This window comes from Sinohyriopsis cumingii, chromosome 3 (genome assembly GCF_028554795.1).
Source record: "Sinohyriopsis cumingii isolate HCF-2022 chromosome 3, ASM2855479v2, whole genome shotgun sequence".
Lineage (NCBI taxonomy): Eukaryota > Metazoa > Mollusca > Bivalvia > Unionida > Unionidae > Sinohyriopsis > Sinohyriopsis cumingii.
In genome coordinates this window covers 93,883,146-93,903,360 of record NC_142963.1, presented here as the reverse complement: position 1 = coordinate 93,903,360, position 20,215 = coordinate 93,883,146, and the positions used below count along the sequence as shown (strand labels likewise).

At 42.0% G+C, this 20,215-nt stretch overlaps 1 protein-coding gene across 1 annotated transcript in view; it reads left to right on the top strand.

Annotated features, from left to right (window-relative positions):
• The window catches only part of LOC149803308 (stearoyl-CoA desaturase 5-like), an 80,413-nt gene that overhangs the window by 7,934 nt on the left and 52,264 nt on the right, over positions 1-20,215 (top strand). The window lies entirely within an intron of this gene.

The window sequence follows — 20,215 nt, the reverse complement described above, 5'->3', positions numbered from 1 at the left end:
GCCTAATTAATAGTTATCTTTTAGAATCATACAAATAAATACATTATTTAAAAGATGTAAATGTGTACCTTAGAACAATATTGCATCTTAATCCAATTTTCTAATTTTACAAGGTGTCCCACACGTACTTTATCATCTGATATAGTCAACATGTATAGCCCGGTGCATAAACATATATTTTGAAAGATGAGCGCAGATTAGGCCTACATATTGCGAGTCATGAAAATACAGGGGTGGTGTCCCGTGTGTCCAAAAATTAATATTATTTTGAACAGAATATTCTGGTGACAATTACCTCTTTCAAATGGTAAGCATTGCAGTATTTTATTTTTGTCAATGTGGAATTCAGCATGCATTTTGCGTAAATATTGGTGACGGAAAAATTACGTGCTCATAAAAGCCCGACAGCGGTGTATATGAACAAATAAAACTAAAATAAAGACCATTTTTATTTATATAATTTACTGAAATTACACGAAACCCCTCAAACCACACAGGCAAGCAACGTCTGCACCAAACCAAGACAGAAAAAGCACATCTCAAGTAAATGATATAAATAAAATATATTTTATATTTTATTTCTTTTAGACATGACGAGAGGGGTTTGGATGATTCGAGGGTTTGGGGTAGTTTCGATTTCTTTCGAGTGTTTCGAAGGCTTGAGATGGTTCGGGGTGTTGCGACGGACACTCATCGGATCTGTTTATTAATATTATTTGTTTAGGATAACATGGTTGACAGCAACAATCTGTTCTTCTTAGTGGGTCGATGCGGTCTAATTGTAAGTCATTTCGCTCAGAAATTCGAGCACGTTTTACAGAATAGCATATCTTATAATTAAACGAAAGACATTTTTGTACGTCAAGTTTGCTCACAAGTGTACCCTTTAATTTATTACTGCTCAAAAGGTAGTATTATACCCCAAAAGTCAACGCCATCCATCCCAGTGAATATTCAAACTGGTTGAAGATTATGCACAATAAACTATTTGTCTCTTTTTTTTAAAGCTGAAGCGCTTTTTCAGTCAATATATAGCGTCTAAAGTATTTAAAGAGGACTAGTATTATTTTGAAACTGTTTTGAAAAATGTCATTTCATACTCTATTGTTTTTTTTATTCATTTCTACCGTTAAAAAAAATCAGCAACAAAGAAGCAAGCATTTACTTGCGTCATACTCCATCACTTAATTGATCCTTTGCTCGGTAAAAAAAAATAATGTGTTAAAATGTACCCATTTTATTATATGTTCATTTTTTTCTCCGTTAACTTTCCAATGTCAGGATTGTTCAGCATTTTACGACAATGAACTCGCGCTCACTTCATATTGCACTCATAAAAGAACTACTTTCTATTGTAAACAAACAATGGACGCAGACGCCATCACTTTTGATTTGTAAACAAATCACGAACACTCATGTAGTGGACGGTTTACGTTTTCGTTGACTGAATTTGTTTCTGAATGAACTAAAGCAGATGTTTCGTGGACTGGCACATACCAGTTGCTTTGCTACATTGCACATTTCGAAATTGTGCTGTGATCTCGACTATATTCCAAGTACAATTACATCATCCTTACTGCACTCAAAAATGAAATAAGCATTAAATTCCATAGCGTCTTTTTGATAATTACAGTTGAAATAATTCATATTTTCCCACATTATGATTTCAAACATTCAGTGACAGAAAAGACACACGCTTGCAGATGTCCGGTGGCCTAGTGGTTAGAGCGTCCGCCTTGGATGCAGGAGGTCGTGGGTTCATACAAAAGACTTACAAGTATGGTACTAACAGCTGTCTTGCTTGGGGCTCAGCATTAAGAGGTAAGTGTTAGGACTGGTCGGACTGGTGTCAGGATAATGTGACTGGGTGGGAGATCATGCTACATGGCTGCGGCATGATGCCTCAGTGCTAGACATCACTTTAAGCTGCCACACTGCAGACATCGTAGCGATATGACTGAAAAATTGTTAAAGCTACGTTAAAAATCCAAATCACACACGCACACACTGTAGCAGTAGCCTCCCTTGGGACGAGAGCAATCAAACTATTGGCGTTTTTTTAAATTAAGTTTAGCCTTGTTTTGAGAGGACAATCCCCACTGATAATAAAAAGCACAGCAATTCATTTCTCTATAGACTATACTGAAATTATTTATTATATTTGGCTCTTAAATTAGATATTTTCATTTTAAGTCTTGCGGTATTGTTTTGCCGAGTTGTACATTGACAGTTGTCATGTGACTTACTCAAATCGGCTTATAAGTCACTTTACCTAGTTATAATAATAATAATAATAATAATAATAATGAGGACTTTGTATAGCGCCTCATCTTTAGAAGCTCTAAGCGCTTTACAGTTTTAGACAACACCTATAACATAAAAAAACATATATAATGATATGATTACAAAAAATAAACACCATGAAATTAAAAAACAAAAAACATGCTGAAAATATTTAAGGTAGGAAACATTATTAGGTCTTTAAGTTTGTTCTTGCAGTCGAAATAGGTGAGCTTTAAGAGCACTCTTAAATGGGATCACTGTGTCTTTGTATTAAGTTCAGTGGGCAATTAATTCCATGTTGCTGGGCCCTGGTATGCAAAAGAACGTTGTCCATATGACTTCGTTTTCATAGTGGGAATAATGAGTATACGATTGTCAGAAGAGGAGCGTAAGTATCTTACTGGTGTGTACATATGGGTGAGGTCGGATAGGTATGTTGGATTGGAGTCCGTCAGTGGAACGTAGCACAGAGAACAAATTTTGTCCAGGTCTTGAAAGTACTAATGAATACACAAGTGTTTTAGTGGCGTCAACTGAAAGATATTTGCGAATGGAGCTGATGCGTCTCAGCTCAAGATATGCATGACACGTTGGTGCAATGTGAGAGTACTGTCCAGAGTAACACCTAGGTTTCGTACTGACTGTGAATTTAATGTCGGTGTTGATGATATTCATTGTTTAAGGTAAAGGATGTGAATGAGAAAGTCTTTGTGTTGTGATCAGAATGGCCTCAGTTTTATCATCATTCATCTGCAGATTGTTACATGTCATCCATCAGAAATGCACCTCTCTACACCTTGGATGGTAGCATCAGCTTCAGTTGGGTGGCTAGATTTGTATATTTGGGTGTCATCAGCGCACAATTAGTGAAACACTAGATGATGATCGATGACACTTGAGAGCGACTGAGCGTATAAAATGAAGTGAACAGGTCCAAGAACAGACCCCTGTGGAACACCACAACATAGATCAACTAGGCTGGAATGTATTCCATTTGTAGAAATAATTGTGTCCTGTTGACCAAGTAGGACTTGAACCATAGTAAGGCTGTATCATAAATGCCAAATACACAGGGGCAGGTTCAAATGCTGCTAATGGTTGCCGCTGAAATTCTGTATCCCAACTGTATGGCGACGACGAGTCAATTGAAATTGTGTTGTCAAGCTTATCTCTAATGGTTTGAGTTTTGTCACAGAAGAAATTTGCAAAGAGGTCCGGAAGGTTTACTAGAGAGAAGGTAGTTGGAAGTGGTGTACATTTGTTCCTTGACATTAGCTTGTTAGTAATCTTGAAGAGCTCTTTCCAGCTGGAACTTTCCATGATCTTAGTGCTGTAGTGGGCTGATTTAGCTGTATGGACTATGTGATGTTCTTCTTAGCGGCTTCATAGATTTGCTTATGAATAATGAGTCTGGTGGAAAGCCAAAGCCTCTCGGCTTTAAAGTTGTCTCTTTTAGCAGTGCGAAGCTGGTCCCTAACACTGCTATATCATGGAGAACACTTTTGAATTGATACTCTACGCTTGGTGGCGGGGGCATGTTTGTCGGGCAATGATCGCGGGCAGTTATCGAGTTGTTTTTTTCTCAGGAGGTAAGCAAGTTGTTAGGTTTGCTTGGATGGCATGCATTAGTTTGGTTCTATTTATCATGCGGTAGTTTCTCTTAGTAGCAAAAAAAGTTGGAGGGTTAGGGACTGATACGTCAAGATGTCATTTAATGCAGAGGTGATCTGATGCAAGTTCCTGGGATACCAGGGAGGACCGTAGAATATTATCATCAGGTCTATGAAGAATCCAGTCTAAAATGTAACCATGTTTATGGGTGGGTTGGTTAACTGACTGTTTGAGGTTGAAAACATTCATAGAATCTAGGAGTTTTGATGTGTTTGGGTTTCCGGGACAGTCAAAGTGAAAGTTGAAATCTCCAAGAATAATCAGGTTGCCACCTATCGAATTTCCATACTCCGGAAGATTCGGAAACTGCTCCAAAAAGAGAGATGCAGTCAGCTTGTTTTTCTACTAAGAGGAGGACGGTAGAGGCAGAAAAAATTGACTGACCTTTGTTCCAGTGTGAGTGTAGTTTGGACTAGTTCAAACGATATGTGGTAGAAACTGAAAGGTTGTGGTGCGGTTAAGACGTTTGATCATGATGTTCTTTATGATGATAGCAATTCCACCTCCGCGAGAGTGTCGGGGGAACGAATTGATGGAGTAACTGGTGGGTGTTACATCTGCGCACTTGCACTCTCGCCTGATGTCTTTAGCCATGTTTCTGTCTGAAAAAAAGACGTTGATTTTCTGATCGTTGATAAAATTAACTGTTTCTGTGCGCTTTTCCGGTGGTCCTACTGACTGGGTATTGAATAATGCAATGCGCAGAGGTATCTCTTGGATAGTTGACACAAAGGTTGGCGATTTAATAGGGATTTTAATTAGGTTATCTAAATTAACGGTCGAATTTTTAAATTGTCGAGCCAGAAAGGGCATAAGGGAGATAACTGGAATTCTTCTTCCTGTTCTACACCGGCCAGCTTTGGATCAACGTTTCTTTTCTCGCTTCCCTTTACATTTAAGTAATGATGAATGTAGTCCTAGTTCGTGAAGTCTAGAGCACAATGTAGTGTGGAGAGCACAGCAGTGGTCATTTAAAGCAATTAATGACGGTCCATCATAGCATAAACGGGTTGACTGGCGAGTATCACGTGATGGCGATTTGTTCAACAACAAAGGAAAATGTAGCACTGGAGCAAGACAGCTGAGAAAAAGTATAATTGTTCTCGTTATTAAAACAAGGAGATGAAGAAAGATATACGATCTGAACAGCCAATGCATGATGAACACAATAACGTAGACGAACACAGACAACAAGCACATATATCATGAAAAACGGCACAAAAAACAGAACAGCTGCTTCAAGCCGGTTAAGCGTTAGGGGCCATCTTGACAAAACCTTGTTAAAGTTCTTACACCTTGGCATTGTAATAGAAATACTGGGATTTACATTTTGCTAATTGGCCAGTTATTTTCTAAGAATTTTGTTTATTCTTATTCTCACCGCCCATTCCGACAACCCACCCGAAACAACGCCTGTACAGCTTTCATTTTTAAAAAAACGGCCTGCCAAAGCTTCCAAGGGCAAACAAGAAAGCATGCATTTTCAAAAAGGATGCTTGCAGCCCGTATTCCTTAAATGTCCTGGATATACATTTCAAGGTGAACGTGTCACGCTAAGGCAGTTTTTTGAACGCCCACCGACACTGAGGAGCGCTTCGTTTCGATAAGTCTGCCCGGTTTGTTATGTGACGTAAAATCACGTGCTTGTCAGACCGGAAGAAGGGGCGTCAGTCGTCTGCTTGTATCTGTTCAGTGTCTTTGGCGCAAATTTAGGCCGTTGCTTCGGAGGGGGAAATGGAAGCAAATAATCGTCGTGAGTGGGGTGTTTTTGACTCGGCCAAATGGTTATGAGCTCCATTGGCTTTCCTCAGATTCTCAGCGGGAATAGTCTAATTCCCTGCTTCGAATGCCCCCCTGCGTTGTTCTCCGCTAGACAGAGTAAGGCGAACGCTGACGCCATATTGTCACGTGATACAAACAGTTGGCAGACTAAAGCGAATTGTAAGGTTAGGTGACAGGCAAGATCGATAGTTCATTGTGACTACCAAGACCAAGCGAACAAGATGAATCCTTTGAAAGAGACAACATTTGAGTTTGGGGATTGTAAAAAAGTTTCACCTTCCCCTAGTGTGACTAATATTGGATGGATAAGACCCATGCATTGCGACGGAAAATGTCCGGAAATAAACTGCAAGTGTCCATGCGGTTACCATTGTAATTGCGTAACGGAGTTTGCAGACGAGTGCGATTGTGAGCCTTGCGATGGGAGCGATGCTGTACGTTGTGACCTTAGCGATGCCGTAAAGCATCACAGGAACTTTGTTCTCACTACCCCTATCATGGAAATGATGCTGTGCGTGTCAAACCTGATGGATGCAAAATCGATGTCCCTGGTCGTCGTGGACACTTTATTTGGTTTCATGGTCAATGTGGATGTCAACCTTCACGTCTACCACCCTACGGATGTCATCCAGCCCTGAGCAAACTCTTGTCCATGTCACCCTTCCCTCATCGAAACGAACCTGTGAAAGACGAATATTCGTTCCCTGTGCGTTTGTCTGAATACTGCAACTTTGAAAATCGTTTTCAATCGTTCAAAGGAAAATGGCCTAAGTATCTGGGAGGACCAACCCCCGAATAATTAGCCAGAGCCGGATTTTTCTACTTGGGGGAAGGGGATAAAGTCAAGTGCTTCAGTTGCGGTGTGTCACTTCACCACTGGGAACCGCAAGATTCAGCTTACCTGGAACATGCTCGATGGTCTCCCAGTTGTCACTATTTACCTTTAGTAGGACAATATCAGTAATCCCTGAATGGATACCTTACAAGAGAACATTCGTGCTTTGCCTGTGGAGTTGAGAAAACGCATTTACCGAGAACTGGTCAAAATACAAGTGAAACGTAAAGAACAGTTGCATCCGTTACGTCACCGGTGTTTGAATCATTGGTACATGAATGCTATAGAAGGACTGATTCGTCAGAAAGTGTTTCGTTGGTCAGACCTTCATCAACTACCCCATGGTTTTAAAAAGGATTGGCTTGTTATTGATGATTCTATTTCTTACAATGTAAACATACTGCACCGAATTCCAGAAGAAGAGTTAAAGAGTTACCAACATCTTTTACGCAACGTCAACTTAGTGAAAGAGGAAACTTCTGAACGAACTGTGATCTGTAGGTTAGTAATTGAACCTTTTAGATTCGCTTCTGGAGTAAAACCATGTCTGTGTAGACAGTACATTTCTTGTGTCAGACAAAAGAGGATTTAGTATGACCTATTCATGGATACTTTACAAGAGAACATTCGTGGCTTGCCTGTGGAGTTGAGAGAACGGATTTACCGAGCACTGGTCAAAATTCAAGTGAAACGTAAAGAACAATTGCATCCGTTACGTTACCAGATGTTTAACCACTGGTACCTAAATGCTATAAGAGAACTGATTCATCAGAAATTGTTTCAGTGGTCAGACATTGTTCATGTTTTTCGTTACTTCGAGATAGACCTACTGCAACGAATTGAGGAAGAAAAGTTGAAGAATTACAAACATCTTTTATGTAACATCTGTTTAGAGAAAGAAGAAACTTTTGAACGAACTGTAGAACGACCTTTGGAGTGTAGATTAGCACATGGAGTGTTTAGATTCCCTACTGGAAAACGAATATCTCTAGGCAGAAAGTACATTTATTGCATCCGAAAAAAGAGTATAAAAACAGGCTGCCATGCCAAGGCTTTTATCACATGTGATTGAACAGATTCCGTGGAAGGAACTCAATGACCATATTCAAACCGTGGATCATTACCATCAATTATTACAAGAACTGTTTCCGTTCAGTTTGGGTCGACAAGTGGTGTGTGTCTTGGTGACTTGTTTTCTGGGATTCGTTTACCAGCCGATTCCTTGTGGACTCTTTACGAAAAGTACTTACCACCCAAATGGCCTTAAATGGTCACGAAAGACTCATTTTGCTCAAAGCCTTGCGTTTTCATCTGGATACTTCTCGCCCTCTACGGGAAAAAAAGATTCGTCAACTTTTAGCTACCGAAGACGTGTATGACGATGTGTGTGTAGCTTGTGACTTACACCCCCATTGGACAGATGTAAGTGCCTGGAAAAAAAGGGGATTTTGAGGCTTGGACCCAAGAAGTGGCCTGTATGCTCGAGAGTTGTGATCCTTCCTTTCAACGTCCAAAGAAAAAAGTCACTTTTCAACCTGTGTTAGTGACAGTTCCAGAAGAAGAACTCGTCACCCAGGACAGGACTGTCGTGGACATTCTTGAAAGGCCCTTTCGGGAGGACACTTGTGTGACCTTACCCCTTGTTGAACTGGTCAGAACATTACCCAAAATATGTTGTACAGAAACTTGTTTCTATTTCAGGTTGATCGTTTACATGTGCCTTTTATCGTTGTACTTAAGCCTTTGGCTTTTATGTATTTTTGTCTTTCGTGTTCATGTTTAAAACATTCAATAAACGTGTCCTGAAAAAAGTATAAAAACTCTTGTCTTGTCTGTTTTCGTGTCACAAGTGACATTCCTGACACTATGGCTACCTCTGCTGTCTCTGCTCCCTCTTCCTCCACTGTCAAAGTCATCGACGAACACTTAGATCGTGCCAGTTGGGAGGCTTTGTATCTTCGCCATCCCTTTAACATGCTCATTGCTGGACCTAGCGGTTCAGGCAAAACCGAATTTGTCAAACGTTTGATCGAACATAAACATCATTTGATCGATCGTCCACCTCAACGCATCGTGTGGTGTTACAAAGAGTGGCAATCGGCGTACAGCCTCTTGCGAGAAAGTCAAGGCGATTCTATTGTGTTTGTGGAAGGCATTCCTAAAGAAGACGATGGAATCGTGTCTGACTCCCGTCAAACCCATTTGGTCATTTTCGACGACATGTTAGGAGAAGACACTTTTCGTCTGTCTCACACAGTCTCAACATGACGTCCCTTCAGTCGCATTTTCCAGTCAAATTGATTCGTGCCTTGTATGGCATCACTCGAGAAAAAAATCCACAAATACGGGCTCGTGTCTTAGAAGCCAGTCTCAGAGAAGTCTTACGATGGTTCACGGTTACAGCACGTCAATTACTACAAGGGATCTTTCAGATTCCTCATCAAACCAAACGCTTTTTTGATCGAAACAAAGTCGCTTTGACCCAATTGGCCGATCCCATCATCGACACTCAAACCAAAAAACAAATCATTTTGAAACCTGGAGGGAGCGGTACTCTAGAAGGTGTCATCATTCGATCTCCCTTAAGATGGGATCCTAATGCTCACAAAGTTCTCCCCAAGAAAAAAGCCAAACGAAGCTCCAAGAAGAAAAAGAGCCACAGTGTCCAGACTAGGTTCCCAAGGAGACCCGTGTCTCCAAGAATTTCTCCAGTGGCGGGACCCTCCTCTTACCGGTCACCACCCCGGAAAAAGAAAAGCCCACAGAAAAAGAAACAGAGAAAAAGTCCCCAGAAAAAGAAAAGCCCACAGAAAACTAGTCGCAAGAGAGGCACTTCGGCCAGGACACAACCTTACACTCTAAAAGCACGACCTGCAAGGACTGTGACCGCGTCTCCGGTAGCCTCAGGTTCATTCACTTCTCCGTTGATGACACCAAGAACTGAGAAGTACTTGGAGACGTTGATAACACCAAGAACTTCTCCAGTGGCAGGACCCTCTTCTTTAGCGGCAGTGGCCGCTGCTCACAAAGTACCTTCTCCCAAAATCAAAGTCCAAGAGAGATCGGGCATGTTACAAAGTTCACTGGATTTGTCCAAGCAAGAACTGGATCGAATTATTCCGTTGCGTACCCCTGCACGACGTGTCATGCCTGTCCTCAAGTTAATACGACGTAAAGACAATCAGTGGCGACGCGTTCCAGTATAAAAAAGGCCTGTGACAAAGTAGGGATATCAATGTGTTGGTGCTCCTGAAGACGCAAAGATGTCACCCTCCAGAAAACATCCCTATTCTAAACCCCAAGGAAAGAAAAGGAAAGGACTGCCTCCTCGTTTAGTCAAACATGGGGACATGCTATCTGTCCTGTCCAAAGCTTCTCCATCCCTACGAAAAAAACTCATTCAAACAGCCTCCAAAGAGGTCATCGATACCGTGTGCGAATGTTGTTTGAACGTTTTGAAAGGCACGATCCCTTTGTCCAGGCACCAGAAACAATGCTTAGGCAAACACCGTCACGTTCTTCGCCAAATGGTTCAAAAGAAAATCCCCCTTCGTCAAAAGAAGAAGATGTTGGTCCAACGTGGAGGCATTTTACCCCTCTCGTTAGGCCCATTGCTGAAAGAAGTCTTGGGAACCATGTTGGGAGGACTCGTGGGAGCAAGATAAAAAGGACCTCTGAAGTCCCAAAATCTCAGAATTGACCCTTGACATCCAATGGAAGGACGAAAACTAGCTTTAGTGCCTTACAAACGATGGATGGAATACCATCGTTGGCAAGAACAACGGACCCCGAATTTACCTCCCAATTCCAATTTGAGCGAGATGTCCCAGTTACAACACAAATTACAGTCCTTGATGGATCGCCATGATTTGTCCGAAACAGAAAAATCGCAAAAGTACGGTCGACTCTTACAACGACTGCAACTCTTTCACCAAAAAGCTTTAGACGAAACAACTCTTCCCACTCTGAAAGATTTTAAGACCTTGATGAAAAGTCCATTGCCCACACCATCACCACCACCACTACTACCATCCCCAGGGGTCACCAGAGATGCTACCCCACGAAGACCTGAGGAAGAAGAGATACAAGAAGTTTTTCAAACACCGTCGGCAGCTCCCATTTCTGGTAAGATTGCAGCATCCTTGTTGACCCCGTCCCCCACACCCCAACGAGAAGAAATGAAAGCTTGGGTTAAAAAGATGATGTCCACTCCTCCTTCGACAGAAGTGAAAAAGAAGGAAGGGAAACAAGAAGTGAGAAAAGAAAAGAAGACCAAAGTCATTCCATTACCACCTCCACCACTACCTTCGACTTCTACTCCCGTAGCCCATCTGACACGTAAATCCGTTTCCAAACCACCCTTTCGTCCCGCCCAAAGTAGCATCATCGAAGAGTGGGTGCCTTATTAAGAAACAAACAAAAATGGAAAAGGTGTTAGCCAGCATTTATTACGATCCCTCCCATCCTGCATGTTATGGAGGAGTTCAAAAATTGTATCGTGCTGCCAAAACTCGACTGAAAAGTCTCCGTTTACCTCAAGTGCAACGATGGTTACAAGAACAAGCTACCTACACTTTACATAAACCCATTCGGCGCAAGTTTTCCAGGAGTCGCACCCAAGTGGAAGGCATCGATCATCAATGGCAAGCCGATTTAGCCGATGTCTCTCATTTGGCCACCTACAATCGTGGCTACAAATATTTGTTTTGTGTCATCGACGTCTTTTCCAAATTTGCCTGGGTCGTGCCATTGACTTCCAAATCGAGCCACGAGTTAGTGCGAGCCCGGCAACGGGTGTTGAAACAAAGTGGTCGTCACCCTCTTCGATGGCAAACGGACAAAGGCACCGAATTTCTGAACCAAGCTTTCCAAAAAGAATTAAAGAAACATGACATTCATTTTTTTACCACTGAGAATCCTGAAACCAAAGCCAGCATCGTGGAACGTTTTCAACGCACTTTGAAAGAACGCATGTGGAAATATTTTACGCATCACCACACTCTGAAGTACATCGACATCTTACCACACCTGGTGCAAGCGTACAACCAATCATACCATCGAAGCATTGGACGTGCCCCGCAAGAGGTGACTCCCGACAACGAAGTGCTGGTGTCTGATCGCCTGTTTGGTACGTCCCCGACGAGGGCTGTCCCCAAGAAAAGTGGAGTGTTGGCCGTAGGAGATTGGGTGCGCATTGGCAAAACCAAACGCACTTTTGACAAAGGTTATTTACCTAACTGGACCACCGAATTGTTTCGTGTCACTGGACGAGTGCATGGCCGTCATCCTGCCGTCTATAAATTGGAAGACATGAACGGAGAAGTGCTCAAAGGAACGTTTTATTTGCCCGAGTTACAACGTGTCACCAAAAAAGAAGACGACGTGTACGACATCGAAAGCATTCTCGAACGCAGAACCCGTAAAGTGGGCAAACGACGTGTCAAAGAAGTCAAAGTACGTTGGAAAGGATATCCACCCAGTTTTGATTCTTGGATCGACGCTTCGCAAGTCATCTACTATGAAAAGAAGTTACCATCATGCCCTTTCACACAGACTCAGCTGCTGTGACAACTCCTTCACCCAGTTCTTCTCTGCAAGATTTACAAAAACAACCCTTGTGGGTGTGGTGTAGAGAACGTGTGCCTAAAACGCAAATCGTCTTTTTCTGCCAAATCTTTGTGGTGTATTGTGTCATCGGTGCAGCCATCGCCAATTTGAGTTTGCAACAAGAAGACAAACAATTGTGGACCATTTTATTGAGCAGCTGCATCGGTTACCCGCTTCCCAATCCCTTCCTGAAATTCTCCTCGAACGGGAACAACGGGAACCTTGTGTCCAGTGCCAGTGCCAGTCACCACTCCAACAACAACAATCCTATTTTGGGCGGAGACACTCCTCTGACTTCCAGTAACCCTCGGACAGTCACAGAACTCTGGAATTTTGAGTCACCAGAACCAATTTTACTTAACCTTACCCAGTGACAGTTCCATGGAGGTGTTTCCCAATAACACTTTGTGCTGTTACACGGCCAGATTACCTCAGGCCATCCAATTAGATCACGAAGCCCATTGGGAAGTGGCTTTGGTAGAAATCATTCACCCGACCCAAGTCCTCACTGTCCTTCCCAATCAAAATTTTTTTTCAGTGGAAGTTCAAGCTTTGGAGAGTGTCAAAAAAAGTGTCACCCTGGAGTACCATAAAGTAGCTCGTCGCCTCCTGATGAAATTTCCTAAGGGGAACAAAATGTTGTCTTTTTTATTTTGTCCTGAATTGTTTGACATGTTGGGTGGAGACATGGAGATGAGAATGACCATGATCAAGAAAATCGAATTACCGATCATTTCCGACAACGCTTCTTTTGCCAAGTTCTTTCGTGCCCCAGTAGAACTGAACCAAGGACTGAATTTGATCTTTATGTACTCCGATGTGGTGGAGTATAACGTGGTGGGACACACCTCCGTACCGTTACTGCGTGTCATTCCTTTCAAAGTGGATTCTGCAACGGTCGCTGACGAGGACGGTGGAAACACTTATCACGTTCACCACGAATTTGTACATCCTCACTATTTGCCTGTCAGCAAGTCTTATTTGGACACAGTCAACATTGCTATAAAAGGAGATCTGGGACAGAATATTCCATTCACCAAAGGGAAAGTCACGGTGAAACTCCATTTTCGAAAACGGCTCTCTAACGATTCGTAAGTCATGTATCCAGTGTACCGAGGTGTTGCTCGACAGCGAGGACACGGTTTAGGAGATATGTTAAAATCAGCCTTTCGTTCGGTGGCTCCGGTGTTGAAACCGATGGCGGCACGCGGGTTGCACGCCTTGAAAGATGCGGCATTGACACACGGTAAAGAATTTCTCCAAAATGTCATCATCGACAAACAAAGCCCTAAAGAAGCCTTCTTGAGAGCAGGCAAAAATGTCTTGTTGCAAGCGGGCAAAGACCTTTTAGGTCGATGAGAAACACCTATAAATGCCCTGAGCGCTAGCGAGTCAGGCATATCTACTTCCCTGACACCACAGCAAGGACAAGGTAGAAAGAGGCGACGAAGAAAACACCCTTTCACCAGACTTCACACTTCTAAAGTTAGAAAGACAAAGAAAAGAAGAACCGTTCGAGACTTAGACGTTTTCGATTATTAAATTATTGAGAAACAGAAAAAATGATGCACCGAGAGTCTTGCGCCTGTTCCAAGTCGGAACTGGATCTGTTTGCCATGCCACCCACTATGCTGACGATGCAAGAATCCCAATGGGTCGAATTTAATCCCGTCTCCTCTTTGACGGATTCAGCTCCCATCGAGTTTGAAATCAAAGGACAGCCCGAAGATTACATTGATCTGAATAGCAGTTACTTGTACTTGAAAGTGAAAGTGATCGACACGACCTCAGATGGTCCCGATATCAAGGACGATGATGCAGTAGCTCCCGTCAATAACTTCATGCATTCCTTGTTCAGTGGAGTGGACTTGTACTTGAATAACAAACTAGTCAGTAGCAGCATGGATACTTACCTTTACCGTGCCTACCTGAAAAATCTCTTGACGTACGGAATAGACGCTAAGGACACTCATCTGGATACCTGCGTGCTATGGAAACCAGACGATGCGGACGATTTCGACACAATAGGGAATGACAATGATGGATTTGAACATAGACGAAACAAAATCAAAGGTCTAAACAAACATTTAGAACTGATGGATCGTTTGCAATTGGACATGTGGTTGCGAGAGAAGTATTTGCTGAACGGGGTGGATGTCTGCCTGAGACTGAATCGTAGCAGTGTCGCTTTCCATTTGATGGCTGCTGCAGCTGCCACTTACAAAACCAAAATCGAACAAGCCAGACTCTACGTGCGACGCGTGGAAGTGTTACCTAAAGTGGGAAACGAGATCAGTCACACTTTGAGCAGAACGACCGCCAAGTATCCGATACGACGTGTGGAAGTGAAAACTTTCACCATTCCCAAGGGTCAGCGATCCATGATCTAAGATCATCTGTTCCAAGGACAGTTACCCAAACGTTTAATCCTTGGTATCGTCGAGAATGCAGCCTTCAACGGAGCTTTGGAAAAAATCCTTTCAACTTTCATCACTTCAAGGTGTCTAAAATCGAAGTCAGTCGCGATGGCAAGACTTTGTGTACTCGGTCTTTCGAACCTGACTTTCACAAGAAGAATTACTTGAGATCGTACTTGTCCCTGTACGAAGCCACGGGACAGTTAGGAACCAACACCAGTCATGGCATTACGTACGAAGAATATGATGGAGGCTACGCTTTGTGGGCTTTTGATTTCACTCCAGACCAAGGCAGCGACGATGGTCATTTCCACCCTATAAAATCAGGCCAGATTCGAGTGGAACTTCAGTTTGCAGAAGCTCTACCCCAGACGGTGAACGTCATCCTGTATGCAAAATTTGATAATACGTTAGAAATCAACAGTTTGAGAGAAGTCATTCTAGATTATTAGAAGTCATGGAAGACTGTTATCCCTCTTTACCTAGTGGAGAAACTTTGGACATGTAATGTGAGGAAACTGTGGAAGAAGAATCTCAAGACAAAGACGACGAAGTTATGATGAAGTCCCGATGGCCATAACAAGAAGCCCATTTAGTCTCCTGTTTTGCTACAGTGCTGGGAGATAAATTGAAGGAACTGATCAAGAAAGATTGCTATGGGAGTCAAAACGATCATCCCAGTCAAATTCAACACGATAAATGTCTGATGCTGAGTCAAGAAGAAAAATTAGACGAGTATCTGGAAAAAGCTTGGAGTCTCATCGAGATAGAATTCGTGTTTGATCAGTGGTATAAAGGCTTGCGTAAATATTCTTCTCCTCCATTAACGCCTCTGGAGATCCGTCGCATCGAAACTCTCATGAACCAGGGTCCGAAGTCGGAGCTCGTACCCCTTTACTTGACAGACATTTTCCAAGAGAAAATCAGGATCGAATTGATCACTTATTATCACCTGTGAAGAAAAAAACAACAACACAAAACATGGATACCTGGGAATTTTATTATCTTTTGAACCACAGTTCGTATACTGCTTCTTGGAATCCTGTCGTATGTGCTAAAGATGAATTCCCTCATCGCAAACCTCAAGACCATCAAGCTTATGTGATCAACACGGACGACAGTCATCTCCCAGGAACCCACTGGGTAGCCGTCTACTTTCCTCAAGAAGGATGTGTGGAATGTTTTGATTCGTATGGATTGCCTCCTTTGGAAGGCGGTATCATTGACTTTATGAGAAGAAATGCTCAGACCACACGATTCAATAATGTGAAATTACAAGGCACAGATTCCTTGGTGTGTGGACAGTACTGTGTGTACTTTCTGCATCATCGCAGCCTGGGATAATCCTTAGAACATTCAGTGACTCATTTTGATCCTCGTTCTTCTTCAAGAAACGATGTGAAAGTTGATCGATGGTTTTGTGACCATTATGCTTATCTTTTGTCTCAAGCTAGGAAACGTAGTGTCCATCAATGGCCTAATGACTTCCAACAGTGGAAATCACAATTTCATTCACGACGTTGTCAACCCTGTCCAAAATAAAGTGTTTTTTGAGAAAAAATGTTTGTCACTTGAAAAAAAATTTAATGTTAAATTGGATTGTTAATGTTAAAATCTTATGGTTAATTGTTAGTGTTAAGTGATTTTGAATAAAAATGTTGTGTTTTGAAGAAAAAATGTCTTTGTGCTTTGTTTGGCTATAGGTATCCTGATTAATGCTCTTTGACTTCTTACTATCCCTCCCATGACACTCATTGAACGTTCCGACTCGAAAACCGTGTAGGGATGTTTACCTTCACGTCCGCGCTTTGACTATAAAACCGGAGTAGTCTCCAGTCTGACCATCTATTGTCGACTCATCCTCCTACGAAGATGTGCTCTAGACTAGCTAAGCTAAACGAAGCCTACGTGAATTTGCATAGGGTCAGACACAGTCTGATACCGAAGCCTGAAGAGATAGAGTATGTTAGAATGTTAAACGTCACTGAAGACCTGATAGAAGAGCTCTTCAGAGAAGAAATGAACAGGGAGAAAGAAGAATGGACAGAGAAGTACAGACTTCAGAAACAGCAGAGAGAGCAGCAACAGCAACAACAGCAGCAGCAGCAACCTGAACCTGACAGAGGCTTTGTCGACTGTCTTATCGATACCAAAGAGTTCTTCTTCTCTTTCCGAAGAAGTAGACCTTATTCTGGGAGAAAGCCTATCGTCAGAGGAGGTCGCAATCTTAGAACCTAAAAGATTGCCATAGCTTCAAGTTCACACACAAAAGAAAACAGCCCTTTTCAGGGCTACCCCATACTCTAGAAAAGAAATAACAATCGATTGCCTATAATAAGTTAAAAAATAGAAGTGCGTGTATAAGCACATAAATTGTTTATCTTGCTTGGAGAGTGAGTGTGTGTGTGTGTATTTTCTTTAAGTGGCTTGTCAACATTTTTTAGAATAGTGATGGGTAGTATAAAAAATTGAGTGAGTGTTTTTTTTAGGTCCGCGCGTTTTTTGGTCATGATCTAGGTAATATAAGTTTTGGGTCTTAGGGATATGTTTTCCTTCACGTCCGCGCTTTTCGTATAAATTGAAAACCGCTCGGCAGTCTAGCTACCCTTGTTGATTGATCAACACTGCAAAATGAGCAGAAGGCTAGCGAAACTTCTTGAACTCCATGTGCACCTGGAATATGCCAGGCTCATGCTGAATGAGCTGGCCGCAGAGGCTATAGTGGAAGAAGGAAGGTTGAAAGAGGAGGAGAAAAGAAAAAAAGAAGAGGAGGAAAAGGAGTGAGGAATGGCTGTACCACAGCCACAACAAGAAATTTCAGAATCCCAGAGACAGAAGATTGGGATTCTGAAGCCACTCATCCCGCCTCTGCACTCCCAGCGAAAAGAGTGAAAGGAGACTGGAGTAGGAGATGCGTGTGCGGTGCCAGGCCGGGGAGGTGCAACCACTAACAGGTGTCTGTGGAGTTAAAAAAAAAAACAGCCCTTTTCAGGGCTAACCCATACTCTAGAAAAGATATAGTAATCGATTTGCCAATGTGTGTATGTGGAGTAGTGTGAATATAAACACTCACTCCTTTCCTAGTGTGATTGTATGTGTTTATGTGTGATTGTGTGTGCGTTTGTTTGTAAGCGCTGAGGTAGGTTTGTGTGAATGGTAGATTATTGGGTTTTGTAAGCGATCACGTACGTTTGTGTGAATAGTAGATTATGGTAATGTTTTTAGCTGCTTGTGTGTGTGGATAGTAGATTATGGGTTTGATTTTAAGCTTCTCCTGTGTGTGGATAGTAGATTAGGATTTTTTATTTATTTATTTTATTTGCTGCTTACCGCGTGTGGATAGTATATTTGGGTTTGATTTTGATGCTTATCATGTGTGGATAGCAGATAATATGAGATGAGAAAAGTAGGGGATGTTTTCCTTCACGTCCGCGCTTTACCTATAAGAACTCACGGCGTTAGTCGTTCGAACAAAGCTTACTCAGAGTTCTCCTTGTGCCAGCTGACCAAGGCGGCTAAATACATCGCTAAACTTCATGGTTATGCCTTTCCTGGGGAAACTAAGGAAGAAAGCAAAACAACCCAGCTATGCAGGGAAGCAGAGGACAGACGGGAAACGTTTGCCTAAAAACAAAAAGCCCTTCTTAGGGCTACTAAAATTGCCTGTAAATATTTAATAGGGATCCATTTTGGCTTGGTATCCCTCCTAGATCAACTAATCTTACATCTGAATTGATCTGTTTTGGTACCGCCGTTTAAATTCTCACACTTACTCTTTTACCATGCGTTACTCAACTGCTATAAGTCGTTTAGACTTGACCGATTGGTTTTTAATTTCAATAAGTATGTACACTATGTACACTAAATTCAAACTTGTTCGGAAAATTTATTCAAAATTTATAACTCTTATGATTATATTAATTGCAGAGGTGACTAACACATTATTGGTATATTTTGTCCTTTAGTAAAACTGGACATGATTTGGAATAAGTACGGGCTGGCATTTTGGGGAGTACATGACATCCATGGCTGGCTTTCCGAGTACCTTTCCTCCTTTACCACGCTCGGACAACGTACACGTAGCAGTATGTGGAACGATTTCCACCTGCCACAAGACCAGGTGTCCTAATGTGACGTCATCGCTGCCGACCAATCGTAGCGGGCGTCACGTACTGCTTGGGTTGACACCTGGGGCATATCAATCCAACTAAGAAACATGAGTGTGTGGTGTGACTATTCCCACTCATGTTTATTAGCCTTTCAGTCAGGTTGTTAAGGACTAGTTAGTTCTACACCTGAGTGGCTAAATTAAAAAGTACTCTGTGAGTACATAAAAGCCTGGGGGATGAGGCTTTTTTTCCTTCCCCCAGGAGTAATTAAACATCACGCAGTGCGTGAATAAACAAGTGGTACATGTTCAAAAGAACGAAAACCACTATAATCCAACTAACCAACCATCGTTCGAACAGGATGTGGATCTCCTTCCTTCCCCCAGGAGTAATTAAATAGCACGCTGTGCGTGCATTAAACAGTGATACATCAGCGAAAATCACTTTAATCCAAGTAAGTAAGTCGTTCGCACCATTCCAAGGAATAAAAAGAGAAGATGGAAGTGACAAAATTATTCAATCTGTTAAGAGATATCTATTTCTGGATAATGGGTGTTGAATATGTTGTAGAAAGAATAGAAAAGGAATGGAGTGATGGAGATAGGAACGACTTGTTAACCATTCAAAAGAGTCTAAAGGTAGCCAGAGATCTCATTGTAGGGATGATAAAAGAAGAAGTGAATAAGTCAAGAGGATTCATTGACCCACCTTATGTCAGAGTGGGAAGTTTGAAAGAAGCACTGGATCATGTCATCCAAGTCCGGTGCTTCCTAGAAAACCTATTGTATTGGACGGAGTGGAGGAAGTTAAAATGGGGGTTGGACAAGTTGAAGCAAGGGGAAGATCTCATGAGAATGGTAATGGAGGAAGAAGTCAAGAACATCAAAGAGAAATGGAGTAAAGAAAGAAAAGAAAAAGAAAACAAAAAGAAAAAGGAAGGGTTTGAGCGTTTTAACAATAATTGGATAAAGATACAGACCAAGTTCAGAGCGTTGGGTCATCCTGACTGGATGCCGGAAAATGATGAGAAGGAGGAGAAGAAGAAGAAGAAGAAGAAAGGAATAGTGGAAAAAGTCAGGAACTGGATAAAGAACTGGAGAAAATAAAAGAAGAACAAGAAGAAGAAACCCAAAGGCCCTTTTCAGGGCCCCTTCAATGCCTCGAAAAGACCTTGACTTTCATTGCCTTTCAAACAAAATTTTTAAAAATATGTTGTATATATGTTTATAATCCCACCATCTATTCCCATGTTAAATTCCCCTTGAGGCTAGAGTTGCCCAAGACTTTTTCCCATGTTAAATTCCCTTTGAGGCTAGAGTGCCGGGCTTTGTTTTCCCCATGTTAAATTTCCACTGAGGCTAGAGTGCCGGGACACTATTTTAACGTTAAACTCCCATTGAGGCTAGGCTCCCCCACTACACTACTTTGACCTCAATAATATATTTTTTTTAATGAATGTTTTCTTAGGCAGGTGTATACAACATTAAATTTGTACATAAAAAACTGTCCCT